This window comes from Oryctolagus cuniculus, chromosome 8 (genome assembly GCF_964237555.1).
Source record: "Oryctolagus cuniculus chromosome 8, mOryCun1.1, whole genome shotgun sequence".
NCBI classification, from domain to species: Eukaryota; Metazoa; Chordata; class Mammalia; order Lagomorpha; family Leporidae; genus Oryctolagus; species Oryctolagus cuniculus.
In genome coordinates, this window is record NC_091439.1 from 104018110 (window position 1) to 104030965 (window position 12856).

Here is a 12856-nt window from a genome sequence, read left to right on the forward strand (position 1 = left end):
ACCTAAAAGTGAGATGATCAGCTCTCAATCACCTTCTCATTACTACATTTATACATACACTATGGGAACCATGGTTACTAAATGAAGGCTGGTGTGCAGCAAGAATTTTTAAAAGACAACCCTATTTGAATTCTTTCTCTTTCCTCCTTGTACTGCCATTCAATATTGACAGGCAAGTCTAAATTTTACAGGCCTAATGACATAATCTTTCCCTTTCTGTTTGGAATAAAACCACTGCATTGAGGTAATTGTTTTTATTAGAGAATAGCTGATAATGTGATTATCATATTTGTAGTTAGGGATGTAGGACTCAGTTTTGATGGAGTAAGTAAGGTGGAAATAACAAGCTCTGCTAGTTCCAAGTATTTTTTAAGATTTTGTTTGTTTATTTCTTTGAAAGTCAGAGTTACAAAGAGGGAGAGGCAAAGACAGAAAGATCTTCCATCCCCTGGTTCACTCCCCAGATAACTGCAACAGCAGAAGCAAGGAGCCAGGAGCTTCATCCAGGTCTCCCATGTGGGTGCAGGGGCCCAAGCAATTGGGCTATCTTCTGCTTCTTTCCCAGGCCAATCGTAGGGAGCTGGATCAGACGTGGAGCAGCCAGTATGCCTCTGCTGCAGATGGTACCTTAACACATTATGCCACACACTGGCCCATAATTGCAAGTATTAACCTGAGTTCTTTTCAAAGTTATTTGTGAGAGTATAGATGAGGTGGTAAGGGCAAACGTCTTCCTTTGTAGTCCCTTTGTTAAAATAATTAACATTCTGTAAAGAAGATAAACTAATACTCTGCCTCTCTTCTTTCTCTCTTTCTTCTTGTTAGGTCCATAGATAATTGATAGATGATAGGTAGATTGATCTAACATTCCAAAGTCAATGTAAGAGATTTTGCAATCCTCTTCTAAGAAGGCATTGCACCTGACTCTGTCCTTTTTATTTTATTTATTTTTATTTTTGACAGGCAGAGTGGACAGTGAGAGAGAGAGACAGAGAGAAAGGTCTTCCTTTTCCTTTGGTTCACCCTCCAATGGATGCCGCGGCTGGCGCGCTGCAGCCAGCGCACCGTGCTGATCCAATGGCAGAAGCCAGGTACTTATCCTGGTCTCCCATGGGGTGCAGGGCCCAAGCACTTGGGCCATCCTCCACTGCACTCCCTGGCCACAGCAGAGAGCTGGCCTGGAAGAGGGGCAACCGGGACAGAATCTGGCGCCCCGACCGGGACTAGAACCCGGTGTGCCGGTGCCGCAAGGCAGAGGATTAGCCTAGTGAGCCGCGGCGCCGGCCGACTCTGTCCTTTTAAGTGTATTCTCACCAACACTTTAAACTTTTGCACCTGCAATCATGCCAGGGCCAACTGGCTCGAATCTCTCCATAACTTTGCTACATCACTGATCACATAAGTTATTGGACACTATGACACTTTACCAAAGGGGTAAGAAAGGTCAGTGAGGAGGAACAGAATGCAAATTTTTTTTTATTTATTTGTTTATTTATTTATTTATTTATTTTTTAAAGTTCAAAATGCAAATTTAACTAGAAACCACTGTCCCAAAAATTTGTCATCCCTCCCATATCACGGGAAATGTTTTGTTTATTGCGTCGCTTCTTTAGACGTCAGTGGAGCACAATCTCCATGGGTCCCTTTCTCAACCCAATAGGTATTTGTTACTTCCACCAGGCTATCAAACTGCAGTCTACACAGTGCTATTACTTATGCACAGGCATGTTATTTTATCTTCTTGTTTTACTCACTTATGCTAAAAAAAAATCCCAGAGATCTTTAGCTTTTCTAACTGTGGATTCAGCAAATGTCTACAGACTGTTTAATGCACTAAAACAATGAAAATCATTTTCTTTTCTTTCTTAAAAGCAACATTTGATACATTCTAGATCTACACCTAGTGCTTTTTTATATCTGTTGAGATTCCTTATCCATTTCCTCACTTCAATTATAATTTGAATCCTAGTTCTGAACTCAATGATTTAAATCATTTTTGAATAATCGTAGTATAAAAAGCAGTGAACATGAACCACATTGCATTCAGATTAAGTTTTTCCTTTAGACAGCTTGAAATTTTTCCTCTTTAAATTTAACTATTAAACTTGGCATAAAAGGTGAGATTGAATGGAGTCAGAGTGGGAATGGTAAAAAGGTAGGGAGAACAAAGAAATCTCTCTTGCAATGTGGAACATTTTTCTTAGCCTAGCTGGGAAACCTGCCTGAATTGGAAAGCAAGTGTGATAATGAAAGAGACATAAAGAATTTAGTTGATAAGTCAGGAGAAAACAGGTTTTGGTGCCAAGGTCACCCAGAAGGCCAGGTGGCTGGAGTTGTCTGTGACCAGTCTCCCAGTCCTGGGAGCGTGGTAAAAACAAAGAGCTTCCCCCTACACACCCCAAGATAGAACTTGTTTTCTGACCCATAGCAGTCACTTCCAAACTGGGGGAATGGGAGATAAGAAGGCAGGATGAGCTCACCACACAAGAAATGCTTTTCTCAAAGAACCTTGCACAGATTTTCCAGTGGGCATGAAACCTTCAGAACCCTTCCCTTTAATGGGAGCTTTCCCTCTTGCTCTTTCAATCTCTCTCTGCTTTTTGTGAAGAATTGTCTTCTCGGTTTGTTCATTTGCTTTTTTTTTTTATTTATTTGACAGGTAGAGTTATAGACAGGGGAGAGAGAGAGAGAGAGAGAGAGAGAGAGAGAGAGGTCTTCCTTCTGTTGGTTCACTCCCCACATGGTCCACATGGCCGGTACTGCACCGATCCAAAGCCAGGAGCCAGGCACTTCTTCCTGGTCTCTCATGCGGGTGCAAGGGCCCAAGCAGAGCTGGACTAGAAGAGGAGCAACCAGGACTAGAACCCAGTGCCCATATGGGATGTCAGCACCGCAGGTGGAGGATTAACCAAGTGAGCCACGGCGCCAGCCCCTATTCATTTGCTTTAAACTTCATTGCGGATATAACTAGAATTCAGGATTCAAATCACCTGTAACATCTTGGTGCATTGGCCAGGAATTCTCCTCTGAACTCTTAGCTGTAATAAGATAAAGTAATTATTAACAAAATAATAATAATTTACAATATAGCCTGGATTGGAATGCTGGCACAAATTATTTGCTATAGTTTGGGGAAGTCAACTTCAGCTTTCTAGGACTCTGTTTTCTTCTTTGTGGAGACAAAGGTAATAATAATGCCCACTGAATGGGAGAGTTTTTGTCAGTATTAAATCATTTAATGCATGTAAAATACCCACAAAGATGCTAACACATGGTAAGAGTTTAAAAAGAAGACTCCTTTCTCTGCTTCATGCTTTTGCCAGAGAAGGCCCGGACTCTGTTCCAGTGTCCTGGAATCACTTTGTCTGTACTTCCTGGCTTTAATAATTCAGAGATGTGTGATAAATGTGGGCCCGTATTAGTACTGCATTCAAACAACAGTAATGGAAAAGAGCTGGTGTAAAACGCATTGCTGCGAATATAGATACAGTAGAGTTCTGTCCAGAAAACTGTAAAAATGCCCCCAAATGGGCAATCTGAGGCATGCACATGGAGGCTTCACTGGGTACAGTCAAAGTCCAAATTGAAATCATCCAATCCTGAGAAAGAAAATGCCTTTCCTTTGGGGAACTGAAGGTACCACTTTAAAGAACTCATTACAGGAGGAAATAAATGGATTATTTTGCCACGCAAGCCATTTCTGCTATTTTTTCTTTAGTGCTCACACTTGGGTATTTAGCCGGTTGAAATGTGTATAATGCATCACATCCATTTATCATGATCATGCTTTGGTAAACAGAAGTTATGTGGTGGATTTTATTAGGGTTTTCCGAACATTGTAGGAGCCTTCTTATTGCTCATTGGCCAGCGTTTGCTCCAGATCTTGGCTCTTGTTCATGGTGTTTGTACCTGGCAGGGATCAGCTAAACCTTAGGAAAAGGTTAGAAGAGCTCATTTGGAATCTTACTATAGTCTTATTCAAATCCATGAGTCATTCTTTAGTTTTAGGAATTTGGGTCTGGGAAATTTTTGGCTCTGTTTGGCAATGTACAGGTTCTGAATTGTAAGAGAGGTCTGGAAAATTATTCATACATCTGCTGGAAGGCAGAAATCAAGCCAGCCAAACTGCTTGGAAGCAGTTGACTTTCCGACAACAAAGACCAATTGTCTTTGCTTCCACACATGGGATTCTGTGCACAAAGGCAGAGAGGGGAGTAATGAGTGGTATGTGGCCTCTTATTTACCAGGAAGGGACTCTGCAATTTACCAGCATCTCCAAATATCTCACTGTGTGACTCTGGGAATGTATGCATGGAAACCAGTATAAAGCTGAGCAAACAGGCAACAATGAACACAAAATCCCGGCATCTTTCAGAGTTGGCAAAAATAAATGAAGTAGCCTCTGTATGAAGGACAAAAAATGGATTCAGATGAGGAAGAAAGCCAATCTCATACAAATTGACAAGACTAAAACTGAACTATGATCATTTATCATGTTGCTACAGTATTTTAAAAGCAGTATGTATCATGGAAAGCAGCTATTGGCAGAGTTTTATTTGGCAAAAACTTTTCCTTTGCAGCATTTTGCAATCAAGTTGCGTGTTTTGATTGAAATCAGACTTTAATTCTTAATGTATACAGACTTATAGTGTTAAATGAAAATTCCAGGATGATTTTTTGATTGTCTCAGACAGGGTGGTACGTGCATCACTTGTTAGTTCATTTAACTGATGGTTAAGCACAGACTTTCTTAAAACATAATACAACTATTGAAAATTTAAGGTTTAATATTGGGAACAGCAATGATTTTTGAACCTGTTCCTTTATAGAACCCAAGAAGGTGTGAATTGTGAAACTTTGCTCAATGAATAATCCATCGAGTCCTCTGCTCATACAAAGTATTTATTCAGTGACTTGTGAGTACCAGGCACTTCACTGTCCCTAGAATTATTGCTGTATAAGGGTTATTTCCTGGCCTGGAGAAGGAGAAGATTACAAGCTAATTAACAGCCAACACTAAAGAAATAATCTTGATAAAACAGAATCAGCCAGTCCCTGGCAAGAAGCATGAAGAGCGGATGTCCAGGCTGTCAGAGGACTGGCGATCAAGTCCAGCCTCAAGGCTTACAAATGCTTTGATCATTAGTAAGTTATTCACCTCCCAAGCCTCAATTTCCTATTTCTCTAACGAAGGTAAATTTAGTAGCTGCCTAATAGAACTCTTCTGATTATCAAAAGATTCAGACCTTGTGAGATATGTAATAGTATACAATAAGCTCTGAAAATTTGTTATGATTAGCTTTGAAACTAATTACAGAAATATGAAAAGTATGACAAAACTCCTGCTTTCCCATAGTATCCCACATGTAGTAATCTTTTTTTTTTTTTTTTTGACAGGCAGAGTGGACAGTGAGAGAGACAGAGAGAAAGGTCTTCCTTTGCTGTTGGTTCACCCTCCAATGGCCGCCGTGTCCAGCGCGCTGCGGCTGGCACACCATGCTGATCTGAAGGCAGGAGCCAGGTGCTTCTCCTTGTCTCCCATGCGGGTGCAGGGCCCAAGGACTTGGGCCATCCTCCACTGCACTCCCTGGCCACAGCAGAGAGCTGGCCTGGAAGAGGGGCAACTGGGACAGAATCCGGTGCCCCGACCAGGACTAGAACCCGGTGTGCCGGCGCCGCAAGGCAGAGGATTAGCCTATTGAGCCGCGGCGCCGGCCCCGCATGTAATAATCTTACCTATCCACTTACCTGACTGTTTTAACTGAAAAGTATAATAATGATATCATGTGCCTTGTTATTAATCCATTTTATACCTTTTGAAGAGCATGTGTATATGATTATTTTTTCAGGCTCTATAACTAATTTCTAATGTAAATGACCATAACTCCTAACTCTTATATCTAATTTAAATACACAATATTTCCTCCCGATTTTTTTAAATTTACGGTTACATTGGCCATATGTGATAAAAATCCTCAAATAACAGTACAGAAGATAATCATTGTGGCTAGGCCAGACTTTGAGGGCAGTTATAATCAAAACAGCCTGGTATTGGTAAAACAAAACAAAACAAACCATGTGTACCAATGGAACATAGTAGAAACTCCAGAAATCAATCCACAAGTCTACAACTTATCTTTGACACAGGAGCTAAAATCAATCCCTGGAGCAAGGACGGTCTCTTCAACAAAAGGTCCTAGGAAAACTGGATCTCCACACGCAGACATTTGAAACAAGACCCTTACCTTGCACCTTATACAAAAATCAGCTCAAAATGGATCAAGAACCTAAATCTACAACCTGATACCATGAAATTACTAGACAATATTGAAGAAACTCTGAAAGACACTGGCACAAGCAAAGACTTCTTGTAAAAGATCCCAGAAGTACAATCAAAGCAAAAACAGACAATGAGATTTTATTACATCAAGCTGAGAAGCTTTTGCACTGCAAAAGAAACACCCAACAAAGGGGAAAGGCAACCTACAGAATGGAAGAAAATATTTGCAAGCTACGTCACTGATTAAGGGTTAATATCCAGAATCTATAAAGAACTCAAGAAATTCAACAATAAAATAAACAATCCAGTTAAGGAATGGAAAAAGGAATTGAACAAGCATTTTTTAAAAGAGGAAATTCAGGTGGCCAACAGACACATCAAAAATGCTCAGGATCATTAGCCATCAGGGAAATGCAAGTAGAAACCACGATGAGGTTTCGCCTCATTCCAGTTAGACCAGCTCATACAGAAATCAAAGAAACAATAAATTCTGGTGAGGATGTGGGGAAAAAGGTATCCTAATTCACTGTTGGTGGGAATGTGATCTAGTATTGCCATTTGTGGAAGACAGTGTGGAGATACCTCAGAAAGCTGAAAATACATATACATGACCCAGCAATCCCACTCCTTGGAATTTACTCAAGGGGAATGCAATTAGCATATGAAAGAGTGACCTCTACACCCATGTTCATCGCAGCACAATTTCCAATAGCTAAGATATAGAATCAACCCAGATGTCAATCAACTTATGACTAGATAAAGAAATTATGGCATATATATGCCATATATACACTGTGGAATACTACTCAGTGGTTAAAAAAATGAAATCCTGTCTTTTGCAAAAACATGGATGCAACAGGAAGCCATCACACTTAGTGAAATAAGCCAGTACCAGAAGATAAATGGAATTTGTTTTCCCTGATCTGTGGTTACTAATAGAATACCTAAAATGTAATGTATAGGAGTACAATTGACATTTTGAAAATCAATGATTGTTTACAGCCCTTGTCTTTACTGTTGAGGAACAGTGTTTTTATCTTCATACCATTTGTCAAACTCTTTACTTAGTGTGGGGTTAATCTTATGAGTATAAAGTAAACTGAAAATAGGTTTTTGAAAAACTTGAGAGTGGGAATAGGAGAGATGGAGGAATAACGGTGGGAGCATGGGTGGGATGGAAGGTAGGGTGTATATATAAAATGCATGAAACTTGTATACCTTAAGTGAATTTTTTTAAAAAGGCATAAAAAAGGAAGTAAGATAGTTTCAAGTAGGAGAAGTCTGAAGGTAGAGTCTTTAGGACTTTCTAACTTTCTCCTTTGCCTATAAGTTATACATTTTTTTTTTGACAGGCAGAGTTAGACAGTGAGAGAGAGAGACAGAGAGAGAGAGGCAGAGGGAAAGGTCTTCCCTCCATTGGTTCACTCCCCAAATGGCAGCTATGGCCGGTGTTGCACTGATCCGAAGCCAGGAGCCAGGTGCCTCTCCTGGTCTCCCGTGTAAGTGCAGGGCCCAAGCACTTGGGCCATCCTCCACTGCACTCCCGAGCCACAGCAGAGAGCTGGACCAGAAGAGGAGCAACCGGGACAGAATCCGGTGCCCCGACCGGGACTAGAACCCGGTGTGCCGGCACCACAGGCAAAGGATTAGGCAAGTGAAGTTATACATGTTTTACTCTCTTTGAGATGTCTGCTCAAACAGCTGCATCACAACAATCAGGAAGAAGAAAGATGAAAAAGAAGGGTCAAGGATACTTGTAGATACCTAGCAAAGGAGTTTTCCTTTAGCTGCATCAGAACAATTTCTCTTATATATTTTTCATCTTAATGTAGGCACACAACCACAACTAGTCCTAAGTCAGGCTAGGAAGTATGCTCTTTATCTTAAGTAACCATGTATCTATCTATATCTATATCTATATCTATATCTATATCTATATCTATATCTATATCTATTACCTATATATCTATATCTATATCATTTATATTTATATCTATAATCTATATCTAGTTATAGCCAAGGGTGGAGGCCTATAGTAAAAAGGCAGGAGAAAGGGGATACTGAAAGATCCTACATTCAGTGGTTAGGCAGTTTGGATAGAGCAGAAGTAGGAGAAAGACCAAAGTTGACTGCCATCTACTAGATAGAAAACTTTGGGCAAGACACTTCATTTATACCTTCATTTACTTCTTTGCAGCACAGGTATGTTTCAGCGACAAGTGACTTAGTGCATGTCAACACTTACAACAGTGTTGTGCACATGGAAAGTACTTATTTCAATGGATGGAAGCCACATGAGAAGGGTGAGCAGGAGAATGCTGTCATCTGACAGAATGTCAGAATGTTTACTCCATGGGGGGAACCTCTAGAAAATGATGAGGAGTGTAGTGGGGAAAAGTGCTAGAGGACTTTTGCAACAGAGCAGGGATATGGGAAAAAGAGAGTAGCAGTGCAACTGTATGAGAAGTTGTATTTAGGCTTGTATTTTGATGGTGAACAAAATGGATTTACTTATTGGAGTGGAAGGTAAAAGTTAAAATGACCTGAAAAGGTTTTGCTGTGCATGACTTACTTATCCTGTCTTAAAAATCACCACAAGATTATAACCATTACCTTCTCTCACCACCCCCTGCAATGTTCTGCGCCTAATAAGGACTATCCAAATGCTATAAACAATTTGATTTGAAAGTGAGCTGCCCCTAATTATTTGGAGCTTCTTACATTCATTCACAGACTCGTATTGATTTAAACAACGATCCATAAAGTTATAATCATATGAATATAATGGAAGGTGTTGTGATGATTCATGAAAGAAATTGTCATTTAAGTGAATTGAATGTTAAATAATTACATATCCCCTACTAAGACTTTAAAAACCGCATTAATTTTTGCTTCTGTACCATATTTTAAATACCAAAGCCATTAACAATATATAATTTGCTGTTATTTTTAAGGAGACAGATCACAAATTTGATCTAACTTGTTAATTTGTTCTTTAGTAGATTCCACCTTACTATTTACACAACATATTGTTCCATCACATATTTCTTGTTGATGCATTATTGCTGCTTTTCTGATTTAATTTTCTCAGATATTTTTTATCTCCTAAATTTAAATGATATATCGTCACCGTTTTAAATGTTATGTCTATCAGTTTCAACAACTCTGCTTTCAATAATAGATTTTCAGTAATTGATTTTGTATTAAAAGTAAATACCTCAGATACTCAACCATTTTTGCCTGTTACTTCATGCTCCTCTAACGAGGATAATCAGTTACACTGTCTGGATTATGGATTGGGAAGGGCTCCAGCCAGCCATGAGTCTGTGTTGGTAACACAGAGTTTAGGGAGAAATGAGCACTTGGTGCCAGAGTAGAGGCTCCCTGGCCAACAAACATGTTAGGTCAAGTTGTCACTCTGAACTCTTGGAAAGAAGCAGCTGTCAGGGAGAGAGTGTCTGCAGGCTGTCATCCAACCATATTGGGAATTTGAAGGGGGGAAGTCCTGGAGGAGTGAATTTTCAACGTTTCCTGGTCAACCCTCTCCTTTTTCCTTCATGAAGCTTTGTTCTGAGGTCTGTCCTGCTGCTGTTGCTGCTGCCAATTGCTGTGATCAAAGAGCCCACCATGATTTTCCACAAGCTGCATTGGAGGAAGCAAGAAAAGAAGTTAAATCACATTTCCAATGCCTTCCTGCCACCCAGGCTGCCTTTCTACCTGGCTGGGTGTATACTGAACCTCATTCCTGTGGTATAAGAACATGTCAGTTATACAGTTCCAAGGGGTTCATGATTTCTGTCATTGCTATTTTTGTTAATTATGATAAGTGCTGGCGTCTCAGTTCCTTGCCAGTTTCCATCATTCTCTAAGTTTCATAAAGGAAAGCAAATAGTTAACTGAGTTTGTGATATTATATGATTTCCTGCTGTTAATATAGAGAAATATATAGGTCTTCAAAAATCTTCACAAAACACATTTTAGGTTATGCTCATAACAGTAGAGACAAGAGCTATAAAGAATAATCAAATCTCAAAATGTCAACTTCACTCATAGCTCTTATCTCTACTGTTGAGGAATGGTGGTTTTTCTTTTTTTTCTTCTTACTATTTTTTGAATTCTTTACTTAGTAGAGGGCTAGGTTGATGATTATAAAATGAACTGAAAGCATGACATTGTAAAAATTAAAACAAAGAGTAAAGAAGGAAGAAGGGGAGGGGATGGGAGTGTGAGAGGGAGGGAATATAGGGTGGAAAGTACCGCTGTACTCCTAAATCTGTATATATAAAATGGATGAAATTTGTTCACCTTATACAAATAAAAAATACTAAAAATCCATGTTCATATCTTGAAATTGCACATATTTAGGCTCTAGTTTAATTTTATAATTTTACTTTACATCCTAAATCCAAAACACATTTTTCTCTCACTTTCATTGTAATCATTGGAAAAGTAGAGTATGTTGTATTTGCTTGTAAAACTACCTGTACTTAGGCACTTTAAAAAAATGACTAACTTCTAAAAATAAGCTCTATTTCTGTTGTCATACTCTTGAGATGATAAAACAGTAGGCCTGCAATGTGATGCATTATAGTCAGATTTTATTTGTCTTTTATTGCCATGGCCTTGCAAAAACAAATACTTCACCAAAAATAAAGTAGACAAAATAGACTTGGCTATAGAAACCCAGCAAATAAAGTTAGAGAAAGTGACAGCTTTCTGCTCTTCCAAGTATTATGGAAACAATTGCTCCAAAAAGAGATTGTTGCTTTTTTTACCTACCCATTTATTTTTTCTTCTCAAATTTGTGTTGGGTTTCTGTTAGACTATTGTATACATATTTCAGTGACCAAAACCCAATACTTGTATAGGATATCAGACTCATTTACTAAGATTTCTTTTCTTCAAAACTAATTATAACCATAATATACTTATTAACATGCCTCCTTAGTAGAACTTAATGGATATGATTCATTGAAATTTAAAGAAGCAAATTAAATGATAATGGGAATTTCTTAATGACTAAGAAGCATCCTAGACTCTATTAGAAGGAGAGAAAACAAACATGTGCCAGGCTTCCAGCTAGCTCCTTTCTCCACTGTGTAATTTGGAAGTTAACCTAGCACATTCTGCAGTTGTTTAAAACACATTTATTGAATGTTTTACCATCGCGTATTTTCCCTGTTTGCTTGGGTAGGTGACCTTTGGTGCAGCTTCTGAGTATGTACACAATCTAATTGGGACTTTTAGAGAGTTCTAAGGAAACAGAATTAGTTTTCCAGATGTTGTCTCTTAGAGAAATCCAGCCAGAAGGCGAGAAGTTTGTGGGATTCAATAGATCCGATGCAATGGTAGGACTATACCATTTACGTTCTCTATCCTCTTTTCTTTTCTCGTGCCCCACATATGATTTTATTTTCTTGTTGATACTGTGTATTGTGACTTAACTGGAAATGAGGACTAGCAAATGAATTAGACAGAATGTTTATATGTCCTTCAACTAATCAGTTTCAGACTACTTGTGTTAAACCAAGGAGATTAATGTTATGTTATGAATAACACAATCATGAAATATGGTTTAATCAAATTAAACTTATTTCACATTTTTCATTGCAAAATATGTCATTAAAATTATTAATTATTTCCACAGCCAGTGCTGTTTTTTCTAAAATTATTTTCTGGGAAAATAATTTCAATAATACGAACTTGGATTTTTAAAAAACTGAAACTATTATGCAAATATAATCATGATATTATTTGGTTGTAAATATTGGATTATGTTATTTTGGTAATTTCTTTATATCATAGAAAAATGAAATGTAAGTTAGGGGAAATAATATTTTTGTAGGCTCTAAATTCATCAAATAGTTCCAGATGTGATCAAAACAACATCATTAAGATAATGCACGAACTTTAAAAAGAACAGCTGTCAGCACCCTTATTTGTGCATTTATGCCCTGATATGTTTGAAGGTCAATGGGACGCCTCCTCACAGAGCCAGCTTTGGTGCACTCGTGCTACTAAATTCATGTACTCTCTAGTCGTTTTATGTGTTGGTAGAAAGGACAAAAAGGCAGAATGCAAGAGGGGAGTGGCTGAAGCCCTGTTTATGTGCATGACAATTCAGCTGGCCTGAAAAGCTTGAAATGCAGGAAGCATCTTCCAGGCAGGACTAAGGTGTCACCCAGCAAATTCACCTGATGCACTGAGTCCGCTGCTCGTCGCAGGGCAGAAGGGAAGACCTCTCTTGGATTCAGTGTGTCTGGCAGAACACAGAAACATGGGAGAGATAGATAGGTGTCAAGGAAGAAGAAAATAGAAACACACTGTAATCTCTTCCAAGTTTATCTGCATGTAGAAAAACAACTGGAATATGAATTCCGGAGGAAATCCTTGACTGTGGTCTGCTCCAGGGATTACATTGTTATGTGAAAGATGAGTCAGGTGCTATTTCCACACCAAGTTCCTTGCTGATATGTAGTAATGATGTCGGATTCATTTTTTTAAATCCCCAGATTAATAAAAGAGAGCCCAGTCTTGGAGACCAAACAGCTGTAGAGGATACTTGTTCATTTCGTT